Source organism: Carlito syrichta, unplaced genomic scaffold (assembly GCF_000164805.1).
Source record: "Carlito syrichta isolate Samal-C Ts95f unplaced genomic scaffold, Tarsius_syrichta-2.0.1 Scaffold305636, whole genome shotgun sequence".
Classification (NCBI taxonomy): Eukaryota; Metazoa; Chordata; class Mammalia; order Primates; family Tarsiidae; genus Carlito; species Carlito syrichta.
Window position 1 is genome coordinate 167,233 of NW_007249732.1, and position 14,601 is coordinate 181,833.

At 43.2% G+C, this 14,601-nt stretch overlaps 1 pseudogene; it reads left to right on the forward strand.

Annotated features, from left to right (window-relative positions):
- The window catches only part of LOC103264249, a 22,135-nt pseudogene extending 18,176 nt beyond the window's left edge, over window positions 1–3,959 (forward strand).
- Window positions 3,960–14,601: the final 10,642 nt, after the last annotated feature.

Consider the following 14,601-nt stretch of genomic DNA (forward strand, 5'->3'; position numbering starts at 1 on the left):
GTGTGAGCCACTGCGCCTGGCCAACCCTGTCTCTTTAAAAAATACATTAGTTACATTAAAAATTAGAGCCAGGCACAGTGGCTTATGTGTGTAATCACAGCACTTTGGGAGGCTGAGGCAGGAGGACCACTTGAGACCAGGAATTTCAGACCGGCCTAGGCAACAATGTGAGATCCAATCGCTACCAAAAAATGGAAAAATTAACCAGGCATGGTGGCATGCACTGATAGTCTCAACTATTTGGGAGGCTGAAGCAGGAGGATCACTTGAGCCCAGGTGTTCCAGGCTACAGTGAGCCATGATTGTGCCACTGTACTCCAGATCGGATCACAGACTGAAACCCTACCTCAAAAATAAAAATACCTCCCCTGACCCAATCCTAACTATTCAATATCATATGTAAGACCCTCAGTGATCTGACCTTAATAAAGCTTATATTTCACTACCTTCCCCAGTGTCTGAATCCCAAAAATACTTTTCTCCCCTAACACTTTCCCTCTCTCCTATTACCCAGCATTTGCCTAGGTAGATCCCTTTGTCAGGCAGGAATGATAACTTCCACAAAATAATTATTGAACTCTAATCTCTTTTATTTTTATTCATTCATTTATTTTGAGTTGGAGTCTCACTCTGTCACCCAGGCTGGAGTGCAGTGGCACGCTCACGGCCACCGCAGGCCGCAGGTGATCTTTCTCCCTCAGCCTTCCAAGTAGCTGGAACCACAGGCGCACGCCACCACACCCAGCTAATTTTTTGATTTATTGTACAGACAAGGTCTTGTCATGTTGCTCACACTGGTCTCAAACTCCTGAGCTCAGGTAATCCTCTTGCCTCCGCCTCCCAAAGTGCTGGGATTACAAGCATGAGCCACCACACCTGGTTAAACCCTAATTATTTTTAAAGATTCAACCTAATTATTACTTTTCCTGTGCTCCCAAAAATATTATATTCATTTTTTCACTTTAGCAATATATAAGATTGTGTCACAAAAGCTGAGGCAGAGTTCAAGGGCTGTGATCTATGGTATCAAGTGTCTCAAATGAGTCCAATGGTCACCAAAATATATCCGCTGGATCTGGCAAGATGAAGGCCATTGGGTCATTCAATCTTGAACTCCTGGCCCCAAGTGATCCTCCAACCTCAGCTTCTCAAAAAAAGCTGAGATTATAGGAATGAGACACTGTGGCCAGCCTCCATCTGTGTTTTTTTTTTTTTTGAGTTGGAGTCTCACTCTGTCACCCAAGCTAGAGTGCAGTGACATGCTCACAAGGCACCGCAGCCTTGACCTGCTGGGCTCCTGCGGTCCTTCCACCTCAGCCTTCCAAGTAGCCGGAACTACAGGTGCGCGCTGCCACTCTCAGCTTATTTTTTGATTTATTGTGGAGGTCTCACCAAGTTACCCAATGGGGCTAGTCTCGAACCTCTGAGCTCAGGCAATCCTCTCACCTGGGCCTCCCAAAGTGCTGGGATTACAGGCTTGAGCCACCGCACCTGGTTTGTTTTGTTTTGTTTTCATAAAATAAGAATGAGAAAGTATATGGAGGGGAACACTTGAGGCAAGTGATAAAAGTTTACAATAGTTGCTATGAGAGAAAGAGGAGGAGCTGATACCGTTCAGAAATACAAAGGATCATGGGAAATCAAGCAGAGGGAAGAATTTGTACTGGTATTAAATTCCATGGTTGGGTGACTGTCCAGCAGTTCCTCGGCAGCACAGATATAGGGTCAGACAAGGAGAAAAGATGTATTGCTCTAGGTTGAAGTTTACTAGGGAGCAATGGATTTGGGAATGTTGATAAGAGAGTTATTAAAGTGACAGATCATAGATCTAGGCCAACAGACTGGAGAAATTAAAGGAATAAAGAGAATTCTGGTTTTAGTTAGAAAGAGAACAGGCGCTATAAGGGGTAAGAGTTTAGCCGGGCGTGGTAGCATGCACCTGTAGTTCCAGCTATTTGGAAGGCTGAGGCGGAAGGATCACCAGAGCCCAGCAGGTCGAGACTGCGGTGGCCGGGAGCAGCCTGGGCGACAGAGTGAGACTCCAACTCAAAAAAAAAAAAAAAAATGGGGTAAGAGTTGATGGGAAGGAAGTTGTAGCCAGGGATGTTGATCTTGAAGTGAATTATCAGATGATGATGAAGTCTTTGATATAGCCATAAAAGTAAGTGAATGACAAAGAGTAAAAGTCAAAGGAGGCTCTCTACCCCTCTTTCAACAGACAACCACGTCTCTTGTACAACACCAGCTGCATCCCTGAGACAACATCGTGAAGGTGAAGGCCATGTGGACAGATCTCGCTGAATGGGGCGCCTGGTCACAAGGGCTGCTTTTTTTTTTTTTTTTGAGTTGGAATCTCACTCTGTCACCCAGGATGGAATGCAGTGGTATGCTCCCAGTCACTGCAGCCTCGACCTGCTGGGCTCCGGCGATCCTTCCGCCTCAGCCTTCCAAGTAGCTGGAAGTACAGGTGCACACTACTATGCCCTCCGCTAGTTTTTTTATTTTTATTGTAGACGCGAGGTCTCACCAAGTTGCCCGGGCTGCTGTTGAACCCTCGGACTCAGGCAATCCACCCGCCTCGGCCTCCCAAAGTTCTGGGATTACAGGCTGAGCCACAGAGCCCGGCCGAGGGCTGCTTTTAACTCTGGCAAAGTGAATATTGTCGCCATCAGTGACCCTTTCATTGACCTCAGTTATGTAGTCTACATGTTCCAGTATGACTCCAACCCGGCAAGTTCCACGGCACAATCAAGGTTGAGAACAGGGAGCTTGTCATCAATGGAAATCCCATCCCATCTGCCAGGAGCAGGAACTCACCAAAATCAAATGCGGCGACGCTGGCGCTGATTATGTAGTGGAATCCACCAGTGTCTTCACTACCTTGGAGAAGGCTGGGGCTCACAGAAGGGAGCCAAAAAGGTCATCATTTCTGCCCCTTCCACTGATGCCTCCACGTTTGTGATGGGCGTGAACCACAAGAAGTACCAGAACAACCTCACAATTGTCAGCAACCCCTCCTGCGCCACAGGCTTAACCCCCTGGCCAAGCTCATCCACAACAACTTTGGCATTGTGGAGGCACTCATGATCACCATCCATGCCATCACGGCAACCCGGAAGACTGTGGATGGCCCCTCTGGAAAGCTATGGGGCAATGGCCGCAGAGCCCTCCAGAACATCATCTCTGTGTCCACTGGCACTGCCAAGGCCGTGGACAAGTCATCTCTGAGCTGAACAGTATGACCTTTTGTGTCCCCACTGCCAGTGTGTCCATCGTGGATCTGATCTGCCTTCTGGAGAAACCTGCCAAATATGATGACATCAAGAAGGTGGTGAATCAGTCATCTCAGCACCCCTTCAAAGGCATCCTGGGCTACACCAAGCACCAGGTTGTGTCCTCTGACTTTTTAAATTTTTGAGTTGGAGTCTCTGACTGTCGCCCAGGTTGGAACACAGTGGTACACTCATAGCCACCGCAGCCTCGACCTGCTGGACTCAAGTGATCCTTCTGCCTCTGGCTTCTAAGTAGCTGGAACTACAGGCACGCACCACCATGCTTGGCTAATTTTTCGATTTATTGTAGAGATGAGGTCTCACCAAGTTGCCCAGGCTGATCTTGAACCCATGGGCTCAGGCAATCTTCTCACCTCGGCCTCCCAAAGTGCTGGGATTATAGGTGTGAGCCGCCACGCCCGGCCTGTGTTCTCTGACTTTAACATTGACACTCATTCTTCTTTTGACGCTGGGGCTGGCATTGCCCTCCATGACCATTTTGTCAAATTCATCTCTTGGTATGACAATGAATTTGGCTACAGCAACAGAGTGGTGTGCCTCATGATCCACTCTGCCTCCAAGAAGAAAGAGCCCCTGGACCACCAGCCCCAGCGAGGGCATGAGCAGAAGAGAGAAGCCCTCAGCTGCTGGGGAATCCCTGCCACACTCATTCCCCAACCACACTGAGAATCTCTCCTCCTCACAGTGTCCATGCTAGACTCCCTGAAGAATTGAGGAGGAACTAGGGAGTCCCACTTCATCATGTACCTTCAATAAAGTCCCCTGTATTCAGCCTCCCCCCAAATAGTCAAAGAAATTGGACACAAGACAAAGAACAAAAAAAGTCTGAACATTGGATAGTCATTGACATTGACCCTAAAAGCAGTCCAAGATGATGACAAGATCCACAAGATATAGAAAAACTGTGATTTAAGATTCAGGTGCTAGAATCTTAAATGTGACCAATTCCCTATACAACAAATAGGGGTAGATAGGTGGTCATGTAGTTCGATGATAAAAGTCTCAAGAGGATGGAAAAGTTATAGTCACTCCTTTGGGCTTCCATTTTCCTTTCTGGAAAAGAGGGTGATTAAATTAGGTAATCTCTGAGCAATCTCACAGCTCTAAAAGTCTATGATCACCTGTCTAGAAGATGATGATGACCTAGAGGCTGCTCTTGACCTCACATCAGGGGACTCCCTACATTTTCTGCCCAAACTCTGCTGGGATTACTGCATATCAATGCTCAGTTTTTCTGCACTCCTCAACCATGGCTCTGGATTTTCCTGGCTCATTGGCCAGGTTCTACTCTCTAAGCCCCATGGACTCTGATCTACATACTCCTTGCTGTCTGTGCTAACCTCACCTACCTAGCTTGGTGTGTCTAATTAGCAAATAGGAGGCTCTTTTTATTAACTACTTAACTTTTTACACAGGCCTCAATATCCATCTTTTACTCAGCTCTACTCAGAAGCCTAGTTCTTGCCAGCCCTCTTCCTGTTTCCTACAATGAAGGCCTGTGGTTAACACTCATAAGGAAAGCCCTATGCTGTCAATGCCTCTCCCTATCCTATCCATAAAACCCAGGACTGACTCTAGGTTTATTAGAGTGTCCCCTTTCATTCAATGGCCTTTTTACTCTAATTAACTTCATTTAATTTTTGTTCCTCTGTCTCCATTGCCTCACCACATACATTCCTTTTAGAACTTCCAATTCCAGCCTTACCCTCCAGACTATCCCACAACATACCCTTCTAGCCTCCCACGTCTATGCTCAATGCTAACCCATTTTTCAAAACGACCATCTCTCCTCCTCTTGGAGTCATTGTGGTCTTGGTTGAGAATCTTTCTAGTTTGACTGCTGTGTGCTCCCCAGCTGTGAGGGTTAGTGAGGCATCAGAATAGGTTGGCAGACATGCTGGGCTCTCTCTGCAGCTGCCACGCTTCTCAAAAACCACCAAGCAGGGAGCCCAGCCGCCAGCAAAGAGCTGCAGGTTATGATGGCTTCTTGCAACAATCCCTTCAAAATGCAATGGGAAAGGTCATTATGTGTACAAGTCCTTGAATCAAAAGATATGTCCACTGTAAGTCTCTTTATTCACACTGCCAAATCATCTCCCCAAAAGTGAAAAATAATTTTTTAACTTTTAACTTTTTTATTTTAAAATTGTAGGGTACAATTCAGGGTTAGGCATACAAATATTCATTATGCAGGTACCCTTGTTGATGAGGTGTACCCCACCTTCCCCAGGCAGATTCCCACTACTGCCAATCCCATCTCCTCACCCTCCCCCACCCCCTGCAGTTTCCCGCTACTGTCAATCCTTTTCTTATAGTATTGCCATAGTTGTTCAAGGTCCACTCATGAGTGAGAACATGTATTACTCAGTTCTTTGTTTCTGTGAAAGATCACTCAGTATTACAATCCATCCAGGTTGCTGCGAAGTTCATGATTTTGTTCTTTATGGGTGTGTAATATTTCATTGTGTATATGTACCACATTTTTGTATCCAGTCCTCTTTTGATGGGCAGCATGGTTGGTTCCATGTTCTTGCTATTGTGAACAATGCTGTGATAAACATACGTGTGGAGGTATCTTTTTAATAGAGTGATTTGAGTTCTTCTGGGTATATTCCCAGTCCCCAAAAAGTGAAAAATAATTTTTACTGCATCCACTGAGTTTATATTTCCTTTCTTTTTTTTTTTGAGTTGGAGTCTCACTCAGTCGCCCACACTGGAGTGCAGTGGCCGCTCCCGGCCACCGCAGCCTCTACCTGCTGGGCTCCGGTGATCCTTCCGCTCAGCCTTCTGAGTAGCTGGAACTACAGGCATGCGCTACCACGCCCGGCTAATTTTTTGATTTATTGTAGAGATGAGGTCTCACCAAGTTGTCCAGGCGGGTCTCGAACCTGAGGACTCAGGCAATCCACTCACCTCAGCCTCCCAAAGGCGCGGGATTACAGGCTGAGCCACCGAGCCCAGCTAGTGAGTTTCTATTTTATGAAACATTTCTTGCCCACACTAGATGGTTTTATTTTAGTCAGGACTCCCTAAAAGCCGCCAGTGAATCTCACTCAGGTATATGAAGAAGTGGTCATCAGAATACCCAGGCTCTTACCCATCACACTTTACATATTGCTGCTCGTATGAAATACAGTGTGTATCCTTTCCCTTCTCCACTAGATAATCTTGCTGGCTCCCTGCTGCCCTACTTGAAAATTAAAATAACACAAAATTAGATGTTTTTATTATTAAATTAATACAGTTATTGCAGAAAACTTGGGGAGGAAATAGAGAAGTATAAAGAAAAAGATATAAATCTCCTGTCAGGGCAAACCCCTTGAGTCTCCTCCCGCTGTGGGAGCTTTTCTGTGTTCTCAATAAATCCTGCTTTCTAAAAATTAAATTAAATTAAATTAAAATAAATAAATCTCCTGTCATTCCATTCTCCAGAAATAATATTATCATTTTGGCGTTACCTAACAATCTTGTGTATGTGTGCGTGCGTGAATATGTCTGTGCTCCTTGTTTTGCTTTATTTTACAAAATTAGTATACTTGGTAATATTCCAGAATATAGTTAGGTTGCAATTCAACTATTTCATATTGTCAGAAATTTTTCTAACTTTTTTATTAGTATAAGTAATGATGCTGTGATAAGCATCCTTGAGGAATTGTTGAATCAAAAGACATATCCATTGTAAATCTCTTTATTCTTACTGCCAGATTGTCTCCCAGAAAGTAAAAACACATTTTTACTTTATTCAGTGAATGTTTCTATTTCATGGAACACTCCTTGCCCACACTAGAAAGTTTGATTTTTCTAATGCTTTCCCAATTTGATAGTGACAGGTAAACAACATTTAATTTTAGCGTGTAACCCCTTTTGGAGAGGTCGCACATTTTTTCATATGTTTATTGCTCCTATCGCTACAAAAATCAGCCCAGTCTTCATAGCTTTATTCCACTGTGCCCTTCCTCCTTACCAACTTAATTTCTCATGACTTCCCTCCAATCTGTATCCCACACTAGTCAAGCTTCTCTGATTTCACAACGCTTGCACTCTTCATATAAATATCTAATTTATATAATCACCTGCTAAGTGTCAGGCATTATACAAATGCTTTATAAGCATTAACTCATTTAATCCTTACAACAACACTATAAGAAAGATTTATTATCATACCCACTTTAAAAATGTAGATAGAAGCTGGGCTCAGTGGCTCAGCCTGTAATCCCGCGCCTTTGGGAGGCTGAGGTGAGTGGATTGCCTGAGCCCGCGGGTTCGAGACCCGCCTGGGCAGCGAGACCTCATCTCTACAATAAATCAAAAAATCAGCCGGGCGTGGTAGCGCATGCCTGTAATTCCGGCTACTTGGAAGGCTGAGGTGGAAGGATTGCCGGAGCCCAGCAGGTTGAGGCTGCGGTGGCCGGGAGCGGCCACTGCACTCCAGTCTGGGCGACAGAGTGAGACTCCAACTCAAAAAAAAAAAAAAAAAGTAGATATAAGCTGGACTCAGTGGCTCAGCCTGTAATCTTGTGCTTTGGGAGGCTGAGGTGAGTAGATTACCTGAGCCTGCGGGTTCGAGACCCGCCTAGGCAACTTGGCGAGACCTCATCTCTACAATAAATCAAAAAAATTAGCCAGGTGTGGTAGCGCACGCCTGTAGTTCCAGCTACTTGGAAGGCTGAGGCAGAGGGATCACTGGAGCCCAGCAGGTCGAGGCTGCAGTGGCCAGGAGCGGCCACTGCACTCCAGTCTGGGTGACAGAGTGAGACTCCAACTCAAAAAAAAAAAAAATGTAGTTATAGACACAGACAAATTAATGAATTTCCCCAAAGTCACACAGCTTGAATCTTGAATACTGAAGGACCTAATAATAAAATCTAGAGAGTTACATCAAGAGCCAACAATTAGAGAAAAAATCTCCCTCCTAAAATGGTAGCATAAGCCTTCCTTTAAAATTTAATTTCACCAATGGGAAATTCTTTAGATTGTAAATATAAGTGTGGGGTTTAAGTTTGAAAATAAAGGGCAATCCAGAATTTCCACTTCTGGCCAAGGTGAACTTACAGGGACTGGACTCAGTTGTTTCAACTAAAACAACTAAAAAAATAGATGATCTATATGAAACAACTTCCAAGACATTGTATACCAGGCAATGAAGGATAGTGATTCCTGAGAGATGGGAAACAAATCAGGTGAGCCCTACAATTGTTCCAGCTTACTTCCTGTACAAAGTTTCCAGGTCAATGCATAGAAAGGAGGGAACTCAGGTGGAAATCCAGTGCTATCCCTGAGTTGAAGAGACAAAGCTGGGAGTCCAGAAGGGCAAGGTGGCTAAAATTCACAAGCCAGATTATCAGAAAAAAAGATTGTTTGATGAATGAATTATTTATCTGTATTTTCTAGGATTTAGTTGAGCTTTTTTTTTTTTTTTTTAGTTGGAGTCTCACTCCGTTGCCCAGACTGGAGGCAGTGGCCACTCGCGGCCACCACAGCCTCAACCTGCTGGGCTCCGGCGATTCTTTCACCTCAGCCTTCTGAGTAGCTGGAACTACAGGCGCGCGCTACCATGCCCGGCTGATTTTTTTTTTTTTTTTTTTAATTGTAGAGACGAGGTCTCGTCAAGTTGCCCAGGTGGGTCTCGAACCCGCGGGCTCAGGCAATCCACTCACCTCAGCCTCCCACAGTGCTGGGATTACAGGCTGAGCCACCAAGTCCGGCTTAGTTGAGCTTCTTTAAACAGCGGATTTAACCAATTATTTTGAAATCTTTGTCAGGCAGATTATCTAGCTCCATCTCTATAAGTTCAGTCTCTGGTACCTTATTTTATCTATTTGTTAATGTCATGTTTCTCTGATTGTTCGTTTTTGTTGTTTTGTTTTTGGTTTTGGTTTTTTTTTGAGTCAGAGTCTCACTCTGTCACCCAGGCTGGAGGGCAGTGGCACGCTCCCGGTCATCACAGCCTCCATCTGCTGGGCTCTGGCGATCCTTCCACCTCGTCCTTCCAAGTAGCCGGAACTACAGGCATACGCTACCACACCCGGCCAGTTTTTGATTTATTGTAGAGACGAGGTCTCGCCAAGTTGCCCGGGCGGGTCTCAAACCTGCGGGCTCAGGCAATCCACTCTCCTCGACCTCCCAAAGTATTGGGATTACAGACTGAGCCACCGAGCCGGGCAATTGTTCTTGATCTTTGTGGTTGTGTGTTGATTTTTGCACATTGAATAAGTAGGTACTTATGGCAGCGTTCACAGTCAGCTTTATCTAATAAGTTCCTTCAACAGTACACCTGTCAAAACTTCTAAGCAGATCATTAATTGTGGTCCCTAAACATGATCACTGCAGTCATTGCATGGCTAGGGGGCACCTTCGGCCAAAGATCCCTGGAGTCATTGCAGCCTGCGCTGGAGTCTCCTGTCTTTGCAATCAGTTATGCTGTTTTTGTACCTCACGTCTGTTTTCTGTTCACAAATACTGCCTGATCAAATTGCAGGTTAGAGTTCTTTGAACCTGTTCTGTTTCAGAGGTTGTCCAAATCATGAATTTTTTTTTCTTGCTCCAATTCTGCTATATTTAACTTTTCTAAGGATTTTCCTTTTACCAGTAACTATGAGATCAAAATGAAAAGTTTACTAATTTTAATAAAATTATGGGTCAGTGAAATTATTTTATGTTTATAATCTATTTACATCTTTAATAGATCTACTAGCAACATTTTAAATAAAATGATGCCTCTTATTTAAAAAAAAGAAAAGAGATTACCGCATAGAGAGAAGCCTCCAGAGATCTGCAGAGGGTCCTTTTTGAGTGTTCAGCTGAGTTTAGATCAGTTCATGTATGCGAGGAAATTATCTTAGGTAGAAAAAAATAACTAACTAAAGAGATTAAAAAGAATAATTCTTGAAACTCACGCAGGGCCAGGAATAGTGTCATTTCCTACTACCACAGTGAAAGATCTCAAAATTCATGAGGTAAGGTAGAGTACACAGAAGTGTCTAGCCTCAATAATTAGGAAGAAAAAAATCAACCCTAGACTAAATGCAGCCCCGATTCTACCTAACAAAGTTTAAGAGAACAACCTGAAAGGCTTAAACTGTTTCTAAGAAACTTAACAGCATTCTATAGCAAAATTCAAGAATATTTACAGTATAGAAATGTAAAAATATCTACCACACAATGTCTAGTATCCAAGAAAAAAATTTCCCGGCAAGCAAAGAAGCAGGAAATTATGAGGAAAAATATCAATCAATTGAAACTGACCCAGAAATGATATTATATGATAGAATTAGCACACAAAAATGATTATGATAACTTTATTACACATACCCAAGAAACTAAAGGAGGCTGGACTCGGTGGCTCATGCCTGTAATCCCAGGAGTTTGGGAGGCTGAGGTAGGAGGATTGCCTGAGCCGAGGAGTTTAAGACCAGCCTAGGCAACATGGCGAGACCTCATCTCTCCAATAAATAAATAAAAAATAACCAGGCGTGATGGGGCATGCCTGTAGTTCCACCTTCTTGGAAGACTGAAGCAGAGGGATCACCTGAGCCCAGCAGGTTGCGGCTGCGGTGCCATGATTGAGCCCCTGCACCCCAGCCTGTGCAACAGAGTGAGATGCTAACTAAAAAAAAAAAAAAAACCACACAAACAAAAAAAAAGAAATCTATAATGTCTGAGATGGAAAGTACACTGAATATGAGTAACAGCAAATTAGACACAGAAGAAGAAATGATTGATGAATTTACAGAATAGTAATAGAAACTATCCAAAATGAAACATGAAAAGAAAAAAAGAGTATCAATGAGCTATAAGATACTTCAAGTGGCTGAATATACACAAATTAGTCTTCAAAGGAGAGGGAAGAGATGAGGGAACAGATAAAGATATCTCAAGAAATGGCCAAAATGTTTCAAATTTGATGAAATTTATAACTTACAGATCCAAGAAGCTCAATGAACCCCAAGCACAATAAATTAGAAGAAAACAGCACTAATCACAATCACATCATAATACAATCGCTTACAACAAGTGATGAAAAGAAAACTATTAAAGAAGAGAGGACAAAAGACACAATACATACAGAGAAATAAAGATAAGGTTAGAGTTCACATTATTTTAAAATGCAAGCTAGAAAACGGCCCTGCTCAGTGGCTCAGCCTGTAATCCCGTGCCTTTGGGAGGCTGAGGTGAGTGGACTGCCTGAGCCCGCGGGTTCGAGACCCGCCTGGGCAGCAAGACTTCATCTCTACAATAAATAAATTTAAAAAATCAGCTGGGCGTGGTAGCGCATGCCTGTAATTCCGGCTACTTGGGAGGCTGAGGCAGAAGGATCGCTGGAGCACAGCAGGTCGAGGATGCGGTGGCCGGGAGCGGCCACTGCACTCCAGTCTGGGCGACAGAGTGAGACTCCAACTCAAAAAAAGAAAAAGAAAAAGAAAAGAAAACAGTGGATCAACATCTTTAAACTATTGAAAGTTTAAAAAAATTTTGTCAGCTTAGAATCCTTAAGCCTGTAAATGAAGATAAAATAGACATTTTCAGACATACAGAAATTGAAAGAATATATCACCTTCAGACCTAAATTGTAAAAAATTTTTTGTTTTTTTTTTGAGTTGGAGCCACCGAGCCCAGCTATGTTTTTTTTTTAAAGTGTTTCAACCATTTCTCTGCTAAGCTATGGTCTGACCATGTGGCTACTTTAGCTAGGGCTGCCATGTTTCCTAGTTTTGGCCTCCACCCTAACTTGCGGAGGTGAATCTCTATCTCTCTGTCTCTCTTTCTCTCTCTCGCTCTCTACTATCTAAATAAACTATATTTTCCAATTTAACTTTGGTACACTTTTTTGTATCTTTCACACAGCACCAGATCGCAGACCAGATACCCCCCATTAGGCCTAACCTTACATTTTGGAGGTCAACCTGGGATATATTTTAACCTAACATACATCATCAGTGAAACTAAGAGAAGAACAACACCTGTATCCCACATATATTAAAGATGTCATGTGAAATCTTATACATATAGGATGACGTTAAATAAAGACAGAGTTACATGTACAGGCACATTTCTAAATGAGAAAGTACTGTAGAAAAAAAAAAAGTGCTTCAGGGAGAAAGAATGATACCAGATGAAAATCTGGATTTGCACAAAGAAATGAAGAGCACCACAAATAGTAACTATGTGGGTAAATACAAATAATTCAGTGTTAATTGTTTAAATCTCTGTAAAAGACAACTGACTGCAACAAAAATAATAATATAATATAGAATTTACAGCAAATGTAGAAGTAAAATGTTTGTTTACAATAGCACAAATGCTGGAAGGAGAGAAATGAAAGGGTACTGTACATTATATGTAAAACAGTATAATATCACTTTAAATCAGTCAAGATAGGACAGGTGCGGTGGCTCAGCCTGTAATCCCACCACTTTGGGGGACCAAGGCAAGAGGATTGCCTGAGCCCGGGGAATTCAGGACCAGCCTTGTTTACTTGGTGAGACCTCATCTTTACAATAAATCACAAAAAAACTAGCCAGGTGTGGTGGCATGTGTCTGTGGTTCCAGTTACTTGGAAGGCTGAGGTGGAAGGATCACCTAAGCCCAGCAGGTCGAGGCTGCAGTGGCTGTGAACATGCCACTGCACTCTAGCCTGGGTGACAAGAGTGAGACTCCAACTCAAAAATTAAATAAAATAGAACAGTCAAGATAAATTAAATATATATATACTAACAACATGACAAAAAGTTATAACTAATAAGCCAATAAGAGAGATTAATAGAAAAAATTTAAAACATACCTGTACATTTTAAGGAACTGGAAAAAAGAAGAGCAAACTAAACCCAATGCTAACAGAAGGAAAGAAATCATTAAAATACAATGAACATAAATGAAAGGGAATAGCAAAAAATAGAGAATGTGAATGAAACCAAAACTTGGTTCTTTGACAAGATCAACAAATTGACAAATCCTTAACTAGACTAAGGAAAAAAATAAAAGACTCAAAATACTAAAATCAGAAATGAAAGTGAGAACATTACTACCAATTCTACAAAAATAAAAAAGATTATGCAATAATACTATGAACAATTGTATGTCAACAAGTTAGATAGCCTAGGTAAAATGGACAGATTCTTAGAAACACACAGACTACTAAAACTGACTAAAAAAGAAATAGAAAATCTGAATAGATGCATAACTACTATGAATATTGAATCAGTAATCAAAACTCTCCTGTTATGGACTAAACTATGTCCCTGTGCTCAAATTCATATGTTGAAAGTTTAACCCCAATGTGATGGTATTTGGAGATGGGGCCTATGGGAAGTAATTAGGATCAGATGAGGTCATGAGGTTGGGGCCCTCATGATGGAATTAGTGCCTTTAACAGAAAAGATTCTAGAAAGTTTTCTCTAGTACTCTCTCCACCAGGTGAGAACATAGTGAGAAGGTGGCTATCTGCCAGCCAGGTAAAGACATGTTGTCAGAACCCTACCATACTGAACAGAGATCTTGGACTTCTCAGCCTCCATAACTGAGAGATATAAATATCTGCTGTTGCAGCCAGGCTTGGTGGCTCAGCCTGTAATCCCACGCCTTGGGAGGCTGAGGTGAGTGGATTGCCTGAGCCCGCGGGTTCGAGACCCGCCTGGGCAACGTGGCGAGACCTCATCTCTACAATAAATCAAAAATTAGCTGGGTGTGGTAGCGCACGCCTGTAGTTCCAGCTACTTGGAAGGCTGAAGTGGAAGGATCGTTGGAGCCCAGCAGGTCGAGGCTGCGGTGGCCGGGAGCAGCTGCTCACTCCAGTCTGGGCGATAGAGTGAGACTCCAACTCAAAAAAAAAAAAAAAGAAAAGAAAAACTGATAAACTGGACCTCATTAAAATTAAGACCAGCCAGGGCTCGGTGGCTCAGCCTGTAATCCCACGCCTTGGGAGGCTGAGGTGAGTGAATTGCCTGAGCCCGCGGGTTCGAGACCTGCCTGGGCAACTTGGTAAGACCTCATCTCTACAGTAAATAAAAAAATTAGCTGGGTGTGGTAGTGCGCACCTGTAGTTCCAGCTACTTGGAAGGCTGAGGTGGAAGGATCGCTGGAGCCCAACAAGTCGAGGCTGCGGTGGCCGGGAGCGGCCACTGCACTCCAGTCTGGGCGACAGAGTGAGACTCCAACTCAAAAAAAAAAAAAAAAATTAAGACCATTTGCTCTGTGAAAGACCCTGTTAAAAGGATTGAAAGTGCCGGAGCAGTAGCTCATGCCTATAATCCCAGCTCTTTGGGAGGTCAAGAGGTGGGGGAAATCACTTGAAAACAGGGGTTTAAGACCA